Source organism: Antechinus flavipes, chromosome 4 (assembly GCF_016432865.1).
Source record: "Antechinus flavipes isolate AdamAnt ecotype Samford, QLD, Australia chromosome 4, AdamAnt_v2, whole genome shotgun sequence".
NCBI classification, from domain to species: domain Eukaryota; kingdom Metazoa; phylum Chordata; class Mammalia; order Dasyuromorphia; family Dasyuridae; genus Antechinus; species Antechinus flavipes.
The window spans coordinates 435,544,815-435,562,835 of record NC_067401.1 but is presented as its reverse complement, the minus strand read 5'-3'; positions in this window follow the sequence as shown (position 1 = coordinate 435,562,835).

Sequence of the window (18,021 nt, the reverse complement as noted above, 5' to 3'; positions counted from 1 at the left end):
TTAAATTTATCAAAGGCAACTAGTTGCTCTCTTATTATCTTCTTACAAATGTGGATATCAACATGACATTTTTGTAAATCATTTTTGTTCTGTCATTCCCAGTACAAAAGCCATCCTCATTGGTAGAAAAAAATAGAAGTAAAATTAAAATTGAATAATTCTAGCTTCTTTTTCTTGTCAATGATCTCTATTTCACCTATCCTAAAGCAAGATCTTATCTTTTCTTTGTTCATTTTTTTTCCATTTAAAATTTTTCTTTTATTTCCCTCATCAGCTTCAGTTTATTATGAGCTTAGTATTTCTAACATTATTTTTACATGACTATGCCATTTTATTGTAGTCATCCTCCATGTAAAAACATTAATTTTACTCTCCCTTAAAATGTGAGATTTTTGTCCTAAACCTATGTGGTCCCAGAGAAATTGAATCTCATCAATGACATTCTTGCAAAAAAAAACAAACAAAGAAACAAACAGAAAACATAAAATAAATGTAGCTATATCTCATCAGTGATACAAAACAATTGTATCTAATGGAAGGATGGCTCCCAAAGTTTTTTCAGAGGCAAATAAAAGAGTTGGTAGGATTGCTCATCTTATTTACCCCAAAGCAATAAGAGTGATCATCGTGACAGTAAAAAAGAAAAAAAAAAAAAAGGCTACCCTGAAGATAATTGCAAATTATGTGTCAACATCTGTTACAGAGGATGAAGAAAAGAAATTCCAAGAAGAACTTGGCAAAATACTCAAAACCAGTTCAATATACATGTTGATGCTTAGTGTCTTCCATGGGAAATTGGGGAACAGGGAATAAAAACATTATCAAAGACTAAGAAAGAAGGCAAAGACTTGTAGATTATTTAGCAACATCACATCTGTGTATCAGCAGTACTTTGAGATGATAGTGGGAAGGAGCTGGACATACTGAGTATGAACAATCTCACCAAAAAATGAAATTGAGTGTCTTAACAGGCAAGTAACAACTGATTATAAATGTACATGTCATGTGAGGATCAGCTGCCTTTAGGTAATCAAATCATTAATGGATGAGAACAAAGGTCAAAATCAACACAAAATTAGAAAGAAATAAAAATATAGTAAGAAATTCCAGAAAATTAGAGCAGTTTGAACTCCATTTAAAAAGCCATTTGCTGTCAAAAACTGGAAATGATTAAAACTTGAGTCATTGATTCTGATTATTCTGATTTCTCAGAACAGTTTAAGCAATGCAAAAGTCACTACAGTAAATTCTAAAAAGACCAAGAAATCACTTGAATAAACAAATGCTTTATCTTCTTGCCAAGTGGAGACACATAGAAGTCAAGCACCACACAAATTTAGAGTTCAGGGTAATGTGCAGTTATAACCCTATAATAAATCCAATGAACAGTATCATGTCACAAAATAATAAAAACACTAGAGGGGAAAAATACTCTTTAGAAGGCATGACTGGTATTAGTTAAATTGGAACTTAAAAAAAATACTTATATGTAGCACTTTTGGGATCATTCCCCTAACTCACTTTCAAATTTAAGGCTTAGGGTTCCCAGATCATAGCTGACTCCTAGTGTTTTTAGGGTTTTAGGATTCACACTGAAGTATTTCTAGTACAGTTGCTATGGAGGCCCTCCTGAAGTGCTCACAATTAGGGCCAGCAAGCCTAAATTAGCCTTTTTGGACAAGGTATTTACTGAGAAGGGATAATTAATGAGCTGGTGTAAAATAGTCACAAGAAAGCTTTCGGGGCACAACACACACACACACACACACACACACACACACACGTCAATGAGGAGATTGAGCCCAAATGAAAAAGGCAGTGGTAGTGAGGTACAAGTTTGGCAAAAGATAACTCATGATTCTTAGAGTAAATAAGAAAGAGGAAATTGATTGTTTTAAATGACCTCTGCTCTACTTATAGCCTCCCAGGGACATAGAGGAATTTGGGCATTTCATGACTGATCATTTTGATGTAGCTTTATTCTCCACTAGGTATTCTTGTTGTAAGGGGGAAAGTCGGTGCAAAATTAAATCTGTTTTTTTTTTTTTTTTTTTTCTGGCTCAAATACTTCCTTTAACTCATATGCCATTTAACACCACACCTAGATGACCTCTCATAATTTCTCCTGCCCTCCTCCCCCAACCAATTTAAGCCCCCACCTTTTCTGTCTCAACCCATACTACATCCAATCTCCTCATAAGGTCAAATTCCTTTACAAAAAAGCAGTTTCCAGCTGATCTGTGAACACTACCTATCTACTATATGACTCTTAAGATTAAGCTTTCCCATAACTGTCATAGGAAAAGAAACAAAATGTACTACTTGCTTATCTCTTTGTTCCACCGCCACACTTGGAGGACCCTTCTCCCCTGTCAATAGATCAGAGCTCATGACTCTTTTCATTTCAATAGTAAAAACCATTTTATGTCTAAGAAGTCCCTTTTGTGAAGGAAGAAGAAGCCTGGAGAATTGAAAATGTTTACGCATTCAATTTCACCAATTCAGAGAATTCCCAATTTGAAAATATCTTCAACACATCTAGTTAAGCATTTAATTCCTATAGTCTTAGCGGCTCAGCACTAAGAAGTTAAATGAGTTCCCTTGAGTTAACAATTAGTATATGTTAAGAGGCAAGGCTTGAACTCAGGCATCCTTGATACTAAAGTCATCCCTCCATCCACTTTGCCATGTGACTTCTTCAGAAGTCATTGTCTAATTTTTGCTTTGATGGTAGAAAAGTGGAGGCTTATTAAGACATATAATGGTGTATACATCAGAGATTTTAAGCACTCGACCAACAGCACTCCTAAGTGCAACCATTTTAAAATCCAATTGGGAAATATTTAACAATAAATTAAAAGAACTTAGATAATGTTAATATATGGTTTACTACATCACTATGAGGCTACAGAGATCCTTATGTAGGAAATATATGGGGTTCTCAAACTACGGCCTGCAGGTCAGATGCAGCCCTGAGGATGATTATCCCCTTCTCCCAGGGCTATGAAGTTTTTTTATTTAAAGGCCCACAAAACAAAGTTTTTGTTTTTACTATAGTCTGGCCTTCCAACAGTCTGAGGGACAGTGAATTGGCCCCCTATTTAAAAAGTTTGAGGACCCCTGAAATTTGTGGCCTATTTCTATTTAAGTTTGATACCAATACATTATCAGATGAGGTTTTTGTATTTGGTTATTTCAGCTCGATTTTCTTTGTAACAAAGGAGGGCACAATGTGAAGGGCATATGGGAAATAACAATATAAAGACCAAAGACATCAATAAAATGTATAATAATCTCAAGTCTAAAACTTCATCATTTAAAAAAATTAGTTTAATCAAAATACACTATTTTCCCCTGAATCTGTTGCCATCTTTAACTTCTTTCTTTTGTCTTGCTTCCTTTTGCTCAATCTCTCATGCCCTCATGCTCTCAATCTCAATTAATGCTCCATCTAAATCACAGGGGATCTCTAGAATGTTACCAAATCCCCACACAAACAAAGACTGGGAAGGGAAAAATCTTCAATAGTTTTTCTGAAGCTACTAAGAGTATTATCGTCCTTTATGATATTACAATTGATCTAGTTCTTATCTGAACTCCAACCAGTCTCTCTTTTTTAAAAAGCAGTTTCTATTACATTTCATACAGCAAATGAAAGCACATGAAGTTAATATTTACCTTTCTATTCTTCTTTTCATATACCTTTTACAGGTAATGTGTAGACAGACAGTCCCAAACATTCTGGCCTTTAATGTCCTCTATTAATTTTTTAAAAATTCTGATGAGATCACAAACTATAAACTCCTTTAAAAATATTTTTTACTAATATCTTTTGTTTTTTTACATCATAGTTATCCCAAACTTCATCTCTTCCTCTCCAAGAATCATTACATATAATAAGTAATATATTTAGACAGAAAAAAATTAGTCCACATAACTGATTGAAAAAGATTGAAAAAGTGTGAAAACATAATATCTGTGTAATATTAACCCTATGAAGAGGGTTGTATTTCATAACTCTTTTTTTGAATCCTACTTGATTTTTATAATTTTGTTATATTTATTTTTGTCTTTCCATTAGTGTAGTCATTGTGTTTGTTGGGGTTTTTTTGGCTCTTTTTACTTCATCCTATTATAAGTTCATACAGATTTTTCCATGCTTCTCTGTATTCATCACACACATCATTTCTTATAGGGCAATAGCATTCCATATTTTCATGTAGTGCAATTTGTTCAGCTATTCCTCAATTGGCGAGTATCTACTTTGTTTTCAATTCTTTGCTATCATAAAAAGTGCTGCTATAAATATTCTGGAGTATATGGAGACTTTCTTCTTATCAATCACTTCTTTGGGGTGTAAACACAGTAATAGATTCTCTGGTTTGAAGAATATGGATATTTCAATCACCTTATTTGCTTAATTCCAAATTACTTTCCAATATGGTCATGCCATTTCATACTTCTATTAACAATATATTCAGATATCTATTATTCAACTACCACTTCAACATTTACTGTTGCTATTTTTTTTTATTATTTTTGTCCATTTTCAAGATAAGGGAAATCTCAAATTTGCTTTGATTTGCATTTCCCTTATTACCCTTCAATCAATTTAAATCCTGGGTTAGTATAATACTTCTACACCCATGCTTATTTGGCTGCATCAATTTGTTTGGGAACCCATTATGATTAATAACTGATTGGAAGTGGAAGTGGTAGTATTCTTAATTTTATTTTTAAAAACTTTTCAGTTGTATTTTATTTTCCAAATACATGTAAAGATAGTTTTTGTTTTTATATTATTTTTAATAAGAAAAATGAAAAACAGAAAAGGAAAATAAGACAAAATAAAACCAAAGAGAACATTGTCATGCACTCAGCAGAACATCAGAGAGGATTCAAAATATATAACAGTTCAAGAAATTACCAGTTCAAGAAAGTATATATGTTAGCAGAAGAAATTATATTCACTGGTGTCCCTCTTTTCTTTACTTCCTTGTAAAGTGTTCTTTGTTCTCTGCTGTGCATCTTTTTTACTTTATTCTTTCCCCCCCTTAAACCTCTCCCACCCCTAAGCAGGCTATAGTTAAGAAAGGATATATTTTTATATATATATAGCTATATACATACACACACACACACACACACACACACACACACTCACTCACTGTCCCACCTCCCCATCTACACGAACATATCTTTCCTATCCTTGTTGACTCTTTGCTTTAATTCTGCTCCTTAACTTGCCATGAAAATAGTTTTCAACATTAATTTTTGTAAGACTTTTTATTCCAAGTTTTTCTCTCTTCTTCCCTCACCTCCCCTTCCCCAAGACAGCAAGCAATCTGATATAGGTTAAATATGTACAATTCTTTTAAACATATTTTCATATTTGTCACATTGTGCAAGAAAAATCAGACCAAGAGGAAAAAAACACAAGAAAGAAGAAAACAAACAAAAAAGTGCAAATATTATATTTTAATTTACATTCAGTCTCCATAATTCTCTATCTGGATGAGGATGGCATTTTCAATCCCAAGTCTATTGGAACTGCATTGTTGAGAAGAGCCAAGTCCACCACAGTTGGTCATCACATAATCTTATTGTTATATGAACAAATTTTGAATAATATGGATAAGTTCACTTATCTTGATAGTATATTTTCCAGGAATATACACATAAATGATGAAGTTGATACATGCATTATCAAACTAGCTCAATGTTTGGGAGTCTCCAATGGAAAATGTAGAAGACAAATTTATCTCTAGTTTCCCACACTTTCCAAATTTTGATGCATCTAAACCTCAGAGGTCTACAAGGAGTTCATGATCATCTACAAACAAAAAGTCATGTAACAATTCTCCCTCTACTTTAGTCTTGGATTATAGTCTTTTCAAGTTAAATAATTTACCATTAGTTGATCTTGACATGAAACTGACATATAATACTGATGAACTTCTCTGGGCAATCAACTTTTGACATAATTTTTCACAAGTCCTCATAACTGACAGTATCAAGGGCCTTGATTAATAGACAAATGTTGTGAATAGACCTCTGTTCTGCTCCTGTCACTTCTCCTGAAGTTGCTGAGCAACAGATATCATACTCTGCCCTTTCTGAAGCCAAGTTGTCTCTGAAGTAGATGACTATCTTCCAGATGAAGGATCAGTCTATTAAGGAAAAATGTGTAAAAAATCTTGCTCATAATGACTAACATAGAGACAATCCTCCCACCAATATTTGTCATAGGACAATTTATTTCCCTTTACCTTTTAGAAATGGACATTGGAGGCATCCTAGATCTTCTGGGAGATAATCTTCTCTTGCCATATAATCCAGAAAACAGAAGGCAGTGGACCCTCTGCTTTGTAAATCTCAGCTGGAATAGAACCAGCCCCAGATGCATTTGCCAAATGTCACTCAAAATTTCTTCAGTTGGAAGTTTGGCTAGAGAGGTATTAGGTAGTAACTTCAGCATGAGGTATAGGATTAATGGCTTCAGCATTGATTGATGAAAGTCTATTGAAAACATTATAAAAGTGTTGAACCCCTCTCTTCAGGATCATGTCCTTATCAGCAATCAATATAGCTCCATCAGCACTGAGTGGCTAAGATGGATTTTGGGCCCGTAAACAAATTTACATTGACATCAATAATGCTTCATTGACATCTGCAATGCAGAAGTACTTTGTATTGCTAGAGGCAAATCTCATCACTCAGGCATATTCTTGAGAGATTGGTTTACCTTCTTAGGTGTTGGGTTTTAATAGAAATAAAAGGAAAAGATGGATCACAAATTAAATATCAATTATTAATACAATACCACAATATTAATCTCTCTCATCATAATTTTTGTGAAACCAATATTTTTATTTGCCCAGATGAGTAAATATGATTCTACATATCACATTTCTGAAAGATGCTCACTCCTTTTCTGCTCCACTGTTGCCAGTTGTGTGTTGGCTCAACTTTCCCTCCAAGTTAGCAAGGAACTCTTCACACTCAGAAAAAGGATTTCATGTTGCCCCATTCTCCTTATAATCACATAATCTATTAAATACCAATGTTTGCTGGAGGACGCCTCCATGGAGTTTTATTGCACTTAGCTAAATGGAAGAAGTGTTGATGAGGAAAAGATCATGAGATGTACAGTACTAAGTGACTTTGCTGCACTGTTTCTCACTTTATTCCTCTCAAGATCTACCTGCCCTATCTGATAGCTTGTGCCTACTAGTTAGGTAGTATATATATATATATATATATATATATATATATATATATATATATACACCCTTAACCTCGCTTCACTCTCAGCAATCTGTGGAGGCTATCTCTAATTATCCTCCCTCCCATTTATGCAAAAATCCCAGAATTATAAGCTGCAAGTTGCTTTTTAGAATGACTAGAACAAATCATAGCTCTACCAGCAGTACATTAATGTGCCTGTCTATCTACAGCCCCTCAAATTCCTTTTAACCAAACTTTGCCAATATGATGCATGTGAAGTGGTTCCTGAGAATTATTTTAATTTGCATTTTTGTTATCACTAGTTGTTTTGATAATTTTACATATGGCTTTGATAGCTTGAAGTCTTTCCTTTCAAAACTGCTTCTACCTATCTATATGATAGATTTGAATAAATTCTTTGTGTATCTTAAAATTAGTATCTTTATCAGAGAAATTTGCTGCAAGGATTTTCCTCTCCCAGTTAACTCTTTTTCTTTTCATTTTGGTTGCATTGCTTTTGTTTGTGTAAAATATCTTAAATTTTATGTAACCAAAACTTTTTCATTTTTTTTCCATTTTATCTTTTGTTATACTTTCCATCCCTTGTTTGTTCATGAATTCTTGACTTATCCATAAATGTGAAAGGTAATTTCTTCCTAGAATCTTCAATTTGTCCAAGATGTAAATTTATTTATTTATTTGTTTTGCTGAGGCAATTGGGGTTAAGTGATTTGCCTAGGGTCACATAGTGTTAAGTGTCTGAGACCAAATTTGAAGTCAAGTCCTTCTGACTTCAGGGCTAGTGCTCTATCTATTGTGCCACCTAGCTGCCCCCAAGATATGAATTTTTATATCTAAATTATATTTCCATTTGGAAATTATTGGAAGCAACAAGATTATACAATGGTGATCAATTCTGATGGATATGGCTCTCTTCAACAATGAGATGATTCAAACCAGTTCCACTTGTTCAGTAATGAAGAAAACCATCTATACCGAGAGAGAGAACTGTGTGAACAAAGTGTGTAACACAACATAGCATTCTCACTCTCTCTATTGTTATTTGCTTACATTTTGTTTTCTTTCTCAGTTTTTCTTTTTCTTCCTTCTTGATCTGATTTTCCTTGTGCAGTAAGATAATTGTATAAATATATACACATATATTGGATTTGACATGTATTTCAACATATTTAACATGTTTTGGACTACCTGCCAACTAGGGGAGAGGGTGGGAGAAGGAGGGGAAAATTTGGAACAAAAGGTTTTGCAAGGGTCAGTGTTGAAAAATTACCCATGCATATACTTTGTAAATAAAAAGTTTTACTTAAAATAATAAAAAAATAAGATTGGAAAGGGAGTAGAATGTTGTAAGGACAGAACTGATGATCTGGGAAAATACTGAGGGTTAGAGAAACTGGAAGTTAGGGAGAAATGGAACAATAGAATGTTATGTTCAGATAAAATAATTTTGAGCTGTTGGTCTTGGAAATGGGATACTTGTGGGGTGAAATGAATAAAAAGTGTTCTTTGCATCAGAAATAGAGGAGAAGAGGTCATAGGAGTCAAACTAATTTAGAAATTAGGAGGTTAAAGTATTAGAAGAAATTATCTATCTATTTTCAAGTTCCCTAGTAGAGGGCTGTGATTGGGAGTACTTCACGATACTATGATTCAGTCATTGAACTCCTGGAAAAGGGAAGATGATGGTAACCACAACATGAACTGGATGACAAATTTGGGGAAAGTGAAATCAAAGGGAGGAGAGTTTGCTTAATAATGACAAGAGAAGCATTCTAGAAGTAGCAATGGGAGCGAAGACTATTCTGACTGTCTGACTAGGATTAATGCATTGGGATTTGCAAGCAAAAGTATAATCAATGTTGGGAAAGGTCTGAAAGACAGGATCATCTAGAAGGAGCCAAGTTTCTAATGAGGACCAGAAAACAGAATGAACATAACAGAAAGAATTCTAAATTTGTGAGAAAACCCAAGTTAGAGAGATCATGTTTGGAGTGGGGTACTATTGGGGTAAATAAGAATAAAGAATCAGCTAGTTGACAACAATTTTCATAAACTCTTTTCTTCCTAGGACATGTATTAGAATTATCCAAGAAGAATATTAAATAATGATATGTTTCAAAGGAAACATTTCCATAGTTTCTTTTCATTCAAGAGATATATTTTACTTTGCATATACATTTTATGATTGTGTCTCTGTATGTGTCATTGAGTAAACTCTGCTAAAATTAACAGTAAGTATAAGATCCAAAAAAAAAAAAAAAGGAAATTTTCTTAGAATATAGTATAAGATGTTAAAGACCCAACTTCAACCAGATTTTTAAAATTTTTATATTATATGTAATTATGGCTATTGTATTGATATTATATTAAGGAAAGATCCATTTATTTCTAAGTTTTGTTAGTGTTTTTAATACAAATGAGTATTGTATTTCATAGGAAGCTTTTTTCTGCATCTATTGATACAATCATATGATTTAGTCATTATTATTATTGTGTTCTATTTTGTTACTAACATTCCTAAAATAGACTATCCCTGCATCCCTGGTATAAGTCCAATCTGATCAGAATGGATAATTTTTATGATAAATTGCTATTAGTTTAATTGAAACATTTACATCAGTATTCCTTAGAAATATTAGTTTATATTTCCTTGCTCTGCTTTGAATTTTCAGATAATAAGACCATATATATATTTTTTTATCACAAAATGAATTTGGAGATTAGACTTGATACATTTTGACTCAGAGTCAAACCAAGAGTGATGGTTGAAAGTTGCAAATTCTGACAAATTCTGACACTTTGTCATTAAACACTTTCTAATACTAAAACTTTCTAATAACTAGAAGTAGAATGGATTGCCTCAAGAAGTTATAGATTTGCCCTCCTTGAATGTCTTGAAGCAAAAGGTAAATGACTATTTGTTAGAAATGTCCAAGGGATTCCCTTGGTGTATGGATTGGACTCAATGGACTAAAGCAGGAGTCAGGAATTTTTTTTTTTTTTTTTGCCAACGGTCATTTGAATATTTATAACATCATTTGCAGTGTGAGGCTACTGTACATAGTGTTCAATTCATCATCACCTGTGGTTGCTTTGGCAGAGCCAGACCAAATGATTTTGTAGGCTTTATATGGCCTGGGCTGCAAGGCAGATACCCCCCACTCTTGGACTCTAAAGGAATGGTCTATAGCAGCAGTTACTCTCTACTGCTCCATTGGATGCTTCATTTGAACTGCTCTTTGACCTGGATTTAAGGTAGTATTTGCTTTTTTGCCTGACTCCTCTCCCCCACAATGTTCTCTAAGTTTGAGATCTGTAGCTATTCAGTTCAGCTCACTTGGTCCACTATTAAACCATAGGTGGCAGTAAGAGTTAAGGTAGACAAATATTTGTTGGGTTTCCCCTCTCTTAAGTCATAGGTGAGAACAGCGAGGTGGCACACTGGGCTTGCAATCAGGAATTCTCATTTTCATAAGTTCAAATCTGGTCTCAAACACTTATTAGTTGTGTGACCCTGGGCAAATCACTTAAATCTGTTTGCCTCAATTCCTTACCTGTAAAATGAGCTAGAGAAGAAAAGAACAAATGACCTAAATTTAGGTGTCCATTTCCAGGTTCAGTAATGGTAAAGGTGGAGGAGTTAGGGCCTTGATTCACTAATTAGAGGAGTAGAGGGAGTATTCTAGATCAGAATTATGAGGTGATTAAAGGCCTGGTGATAGGATTCATGACCTGTTCCAGGATCGTGGGTAGAATAATTTTGCTGTGTTGGAGGGTAAATGCAGAGGAACTATGGGAGAAAAGTGTGAGGAGATAAAGTGGGGCAAGACTGAAATGCTTTTGAATTCCAGGCTGAAGAGTTAGACTTTGGATTGTAGACAAGGGACACTACTGACTATTGGTTTGTTTAGGGTAAAAATGAAAATCAATGTTTTATAAAGATTAATCTGTCAGTGGTAAAGATGAGTTGAGACCACTGTAAAGCTACAATGATTAGGCAAGATTTAGATAGAAAGGGTAGCCCAACTTAAAATTTTCTTCATTTTCAATAGTTTTCTGATCCTTTATTGGCTACTATCCCCAAATTCTTGGAACATTGCTTCCTTCTATATATTTTTGTTGTGCTCACCAGTCCATGTCCAGCCTCAGCATGGAGTTTCCTCTGTTCCCTATTCACCTGACACATCTTGTTTTATTTTGTTTTACTTTTTGGCTGATTCTCCCTGTCTCTCATCTGGACTACAAGTGCAATGGTCTCTCATGGGCTTGATCACAATATAGATTGACTCAGAAGCTTTAACCTGATCTGTTTCCTACACAAGCCATTTGTACCAGGAGGTTCACAATGATAAGGATAAAATAGGGTATTCATCCAATAAATTTTAGCCCTATTGTGGCCCAGAACTCCTGTACCTTAGAAATCTATCAGCTTCAATTTCTCCAGCAGTACCAACTACATATGTGGGTCATCCTTGGATTTTTTTTTTTTTTTTACTATGACTAATGTAAAATAAAACCAACTGAAAGAGCACAGAATTGTCCATTTATATTGCATGGGAAACTTAACCTAAGTTATCTCTAATCTAACTGTAGATAGTTGGCATAGCTTCTGGGACCTAATAGGTAAGGATAATTTTACATAGCAACATAAGAATTTTAGTAGGTAAGAAGAGTAATTATAAATGTTTAAATTTGGAACACAAGATTTTGCAATGGTGAATGTTGAAAATTAATTTTGCATGTATATTGAAAATAAAAAGCTCTTATTAAATTTTTTAATTATAAATCTTTAGCTTTCTAAAACTTATAATTAAAAAAAAATGAATAACAGCCAGTTTAAGGATAATTTTCTCAGTGAGTCCTATCCAATCAAATGACAAAAAATTAAAAAAAACCAAAGATTATATCTACCACACATTTTTGGAAGAATGTAGGATCATAGACTGAGAGTTGGAAAGGATTTTAGAAGCTATTTGGTCCAATACCCTCATTTTATAGGTGAAGAAAATGAGTTACAGAGAGTTTAAATAATTTGCTTATGGTCATTCATAGATGACCTCATCCAGGTAGCAAATATCAAAGAGGGATTTGAATTCAGGTGCTCTTAACTCTAAATTTGGCATTATTTCTATTTCAATTTTTAAAGGCCATTTTTTATGATATCATAAGGGGGAAAGTCACTCTGACACATGTATATTATACATTTTTTTTTTTTTGCCAAAAAGGTTACACACAATAAGTGGAAGACAGTGTGGCATTATGGAAGAAGCATAGGATTGGGAGTCAAGAGTTCCAGGATCTGGTCTCAAATCTGTCTCTTGTTAACTGTGCAATTTTTTACTAAATCACTTTCTTTGAGTCCCTGTTTCCTCATCTGGAAATTCCTAATTTGTTTTCTGTTCTTTTCTCCTTTGAAAATGGGAGGAAAAGGTAGCATTCTCCTCATCAAGGCCAACCTCTCTTTTTGTCCCCTTGATCTTCTCTCCTTTGGGAGCTCACCCCTCCAATCATTCCCTCTCCTTCCCTAAATTTTAATTTCTTCTTACACACTGGGCTCTTTCCTGATATATGCAAACATAACCAGATTTCCCCCATGGCTGCCAAGTTGGTTCCCATAGTATTCCACATCAGCAAATTTCCCACTCACATCCCCTTTTCCCCCCATATCACCTCAAATTTCATACATATTCACAATACTCTAAATGCAGTAAAGAAAGGGACCTTTCATCACATCTAAGAGTTTCAACAGGGGTGTTAGCGAGAGAATGCATGGCATATGATGCATGGCATATGAAACAGTTGTTCCTTCTCAGCAGATAGCACAAGCCAGCTTCTCCCCTGATGCAAATGCTCCCTGCTTTTTTCTAACTTTTTTCTAACTAAAACATGAACTCAGAAAGAATCTGAACCACATTCACCCTAAAGGACTAAGTACTGATATTTGCTTAAAGTGTTTCCTTTCTATGAGAATATGTATTTATCAACATAAATTAGCCTTAAATAGAATGAAAGAACTTCTTAGAATGAAAAAACTTTTCAGTGACACTGATAATCTGAATATTTTTGAGCAAGAACTTAACATTTCTTGACTTGAAAGCATTTTCTTGGGCTGTCTCCTATGCCTGGAAACCTTTCTTTTCTCATCTCTATTAACTGATCTCTTTGGCTTTTTAAAAAAAGTTTGAACTAAAATTCTTTTATAAGAAGTTTTTCCCAATTGGAAACCAGTATGGAAGAAAATAGGCATTACCTCACACCTAACACTACATACTAAGATAAAATCAAAATGAGTTCATGATTTAGACATAAAGAGTGATATTATAAGCAAATTAGAGGAACATAGGATAATTTACCTCTCAGATCTGCAGAGAAGGAAAGAATTTCTGTTCAGAGAAGAACTGGAACTCATAATTGAACATCAGATAGATAATTTTGATTATATTAAGTTAAAAGGTTTTTGTACAAACAAAATTAATGCAGACAAGAACAGAAGGGAAGTAATAAATTGGGAAAACATTTTTACATTTAAGGGTTCTGATAAAGGCTTCATTGTAAAATATATAGAGAATTGACTCAAATTTATAAGAATTCAAGCCATTCTCCAATTGATAAATGGTCAAAGGATATGAACAGACAATTTTCAGATGAAGAAATTAAAACTATTTCTAGCCAAATGAAAAGGTGCTCCAAATCACTATTGATCAGAGAAATGCAAATCAAGACAACTCTGAGATACCACTACATATCTGTCAGATTGGCTAAGATGACAGGAAAAAATAAAGACAAATGTTGGAGGGGATATGGGAAAACTGGGACACTGATACATTATTGGTGAAATTGTGAACAGATCCAGCCATTCTGGAGAGCAATTTGGACCTATACTCAACAAGTTATCAAACTGTGCATACCCTTTGATCCAGCAGTGTTTCTACTGGGCTTATACCTGTAAGAGATACTAAAGAAGGGAAAGGGACCTGTATGTACAAGAATGTTTGTGGCAGCCCTGTTTGTAGTGGCCAGAAACTGGAAACAGAGTGGATGTCCATCAGTTGGAGAAGGGCTGAATAAATTATAGTATATGAATGTCATGGAATATTATTGTTCTAAAAGAAATGAACAGCAGGATGATTTTAGAGAGGCCTGGAGAGACTGACAGGAACTGATGCTGAGTGAAATGAACAGAACCAAAAGATCATTGTACACGGCAACATCAATATTATGCGATGATCAATTCTGATAAAGGTGACTTTTTCTAACAAGGAGATGCTTGATGCCAGTCCCAGTGATCTTGTAATGAAGAGAGAACTGTGGGAACTGAATGTGGATCACAATATAACATTCTCACTCTTTTTGTTGTTCACTTGCACTTTGTTTTCTTACTCATTTACTTTCCTTTTTGATCTGATTTTTCTTGTGCAGCAAGAGAATTGTATAAATATGTTTACACATATTGGATTTAACATATATTTTAACATGTATAATATATATTGGATTGCTTGCCGTCTAGGGGAGAGAGGAAGGAGGGAAAAATCTGAAACACAAGGCTATGCAAGGGTCAATGTTAGAAAATTTTCTGTGTCTATGTTGTGAAAATAAAAAGCTTTTTTAAATAAGAAGCTTTCCCCAATGTACTACTTTTTAAAATTGTTTTAAGCAAAATATTAAAAAAAGATTACCCAGCATACCAGGGCAAGGAGGGAGATTACAAAGCCTATTTATTTAGCATGAATCTTTTTCAGAAGTGCCTTTTTGTTTTGTCAGGCAGATGTCCTTAGCTAATGAGTTGCCTATTGTTTTGGAGAACAAAGCTAATACGTCACAAAAGGGTAGTTTTGTTTATATTATATATTTACAGACAATGCTAATAACCTATATAAATTTAAGTGACTCAAAGCCTATAATACAAACTGCTACTTAACAAATTCATACCATTCAAAGGGACATTTTTCAATAGAAAAGCAAACATATCTTGACTTCAAAATTTAATAATCCTAGCTATGTTAACTAGGGTAAATCACTTAATCCCATTGCCTCTCAAAAAACCAACAAAAATATCAAAAAATTCCAACTAGACTGAGGACCAACTCTCTCAATGTCATTGCATTTATTGTAATTTTTAAGGATTTTCTTTGAAAACTGTTAGTATTGGAGCAGCTAGGTGGTATAGTGGATACAGCACCAGTCCTGAAGTCAGGAGGACTTGAGTTCAAATCTGGTCTCAGACACTTAACACTCCCTATTTGGGTGATTCTGGGCAAGTCACTTAACCCCAATTGCCTCAGGGAAAAATAAAATGTTAGTATTTATTGCCTTTATTAAAAGTTTTTTTTTCAACCCACACCATCCCTCTGTTACTTCTTTCCTAAATATCCTGTTTATAGCTTATTTGTTGTCTTTCCCCACTAGATTTTGAATCTTTGAGGACAGGAACTGTCTTTGCCTTTTTTTGTGCCCTCAGTGCTTAGCACAGTGGCTGGCACCTTAGTTGTGTCCAACTCTTTGTGACCCCATTTGAGATTTTCTTGGCAGAATCACTGGAGGGGTTTGCCATTTACTTCTCCAGCACATTTTACATATGAGAAAACTGAGGCAAATAAAGTTGACTTGCCCAGGGTCACATACACAGTAATTGTCCAGGGCTAGATTTGAACTCAAGAAGATGAATCTTCCAGACGCCAGGCCAGATACTCTATCTGGGCCACCTAGCTGATGCCCTACTTGGTACACAGTAGGAGCTTAATAAAATGTTACTGATTAACTGATTGATTGAAATTATAGATATAAGTCAGTAAGTAGAGGCTATGTTATTTTTCCTCCACTGAACTATGAATTTGGAACAAATTACCTCTCTCCTTGACAGGGCTCCAAGGAAAAGCAATGCCCTGCTTCCCTATGATCACAAAAGAAGGATGGAACAATGTCCAAGGAAACCTATCATTAGAATGGAAAATCCATTAAATATTTACATTAAAATTCAATGTTCTCCACTGTCTAGAAAAAAGTTGTAGCAGAATGTGAGTTGAATCCTGGGAAGCTCTTAGAATTCTCTCTAGGTGGCAACTTTTCCAGACCAGGTAGGAGACCCCTTAGCAAAGGGTTGGACTAGGGGATGGTAAAGTATGAGAAGAAACCTATAGGTAGGACCGGTGGGGCTGGTTCACTGCTATTGTAGAAAGCAGGCTGGGTTTGGGGACAAGAGAAATAGGGTTTGAATCCTACTTCTGACACCTAGCTGTGTGAGCTTGGGTAATTCAACCTCAATTTCTTCATTGTTAAAATGCTACTAATAATCACTATGATTCTAATCTAACCTATAGCTCCTGGGAAGATCAAACTAGATAATGTGTGTAAAGTGTTTTATAAATATAGAGCAAATGTTATCTACAATTATTAAGAAATGAGATGAAGGATATAGGGGTCCTACTCCTGGCCAGAGGAGCAAAGGACAATCTGGATAAGGGAGTGATGGAATCAAATCAGCTCTGCCTGGGAGTATAAGGTATTCATGGATATAGAGCCCCATACCCCTCATCCTATGCTCTGTGCTGAAATCTTTCTTCGGGATGTGAGCAAAGAAAAGCACTGGGGAATTCAGAAACTCAAAGAGCTGCTCTAGCTCAGTTGTACCTTAAAGGAACAAGGGGAATCTGTTAATTAAGCTGACCTACAGAGCTTAAGGCACAATTAAATTTAGCATGTATTAAGCTATTCACAAAGCACTATGCTAGGTATTGGGAATATATGGTGCCTGCTTGTCAAAAGTTTGTAGTTTAAGAGTTAAGTATGAAATGTGTATGTATATAAATGATTATGATGAAAATTGGGAAATAGTACATAGAAAAGATGAAAATCTAACAGGAAATTCAAGGAAGAAGAGATAATTTCTCTTTGAGATAATTGCTTCATGAAGGATCCCTGAAGAAAGAGAAGATCAATATATGTATATGCATGGTTGAAGGGGGAGTGTATGCAAAAAAAAGAGAGAGGAGGGGGAGAGACAGACAGAAACACAGAGACAGAATTAGTTCAAGTGGCCGGGAACTTGAAATGTATGAAGGGAAATTATAGAAAAAAAATGAAATTATTAGATTATTGAGGGCTCCAATACCGCCCCCACTCCCACCCCCCTTTTTTTTTTTTAGTACACAGCTATGAATCACAGAAGATTCTGAGTAGGGTAATGACCATTAAAATGTAAGCTCTTTGAGAAAAGGGATTTTCCCCAGCTCACTTTATAAATTAGGAAACTGAGGCAAACAGTATTAAGTGGTTTATCCAAGATTGCAAAGCAGGATTTGAATTTAGGTGCTCTGGAGTCCACGGTTGGTATTCGACATATTATGCCTTCTAGCTGCCCTATTAAAATAATGTAGGGGAGAAATAGAGATGCTATGAAATAGGTTGATGGCAGTGGAAGGAGGGGGCTACAGCTTTGGGAGGAATTTTTTGTGCTACAGGAAAATGAGTAGTATAAAAATGCCCCTGGTGCCTCATGGAGGTTCCTTTCATAGGCCTTAGGAATTAAGAGTGAGCAGGAAATGAATTGTTTCCTAACACTTCCTGATCATAGACAAAATGTTTACAGAATATTTGAATTGCAAGAACTCTGCTATTTTCAATTCAAGGTCCTTTACAATCTGACTTCAACTCACCTTTCCTGCCTGATCTCACACTACTCCCTCCACTTCTCTTCCCTCTTTCAAAATTTAAGGTCCAGATGAAGTTATCTGCTAAATCGATGTTATCACATGCAATATTCCTCTATGCATTTGT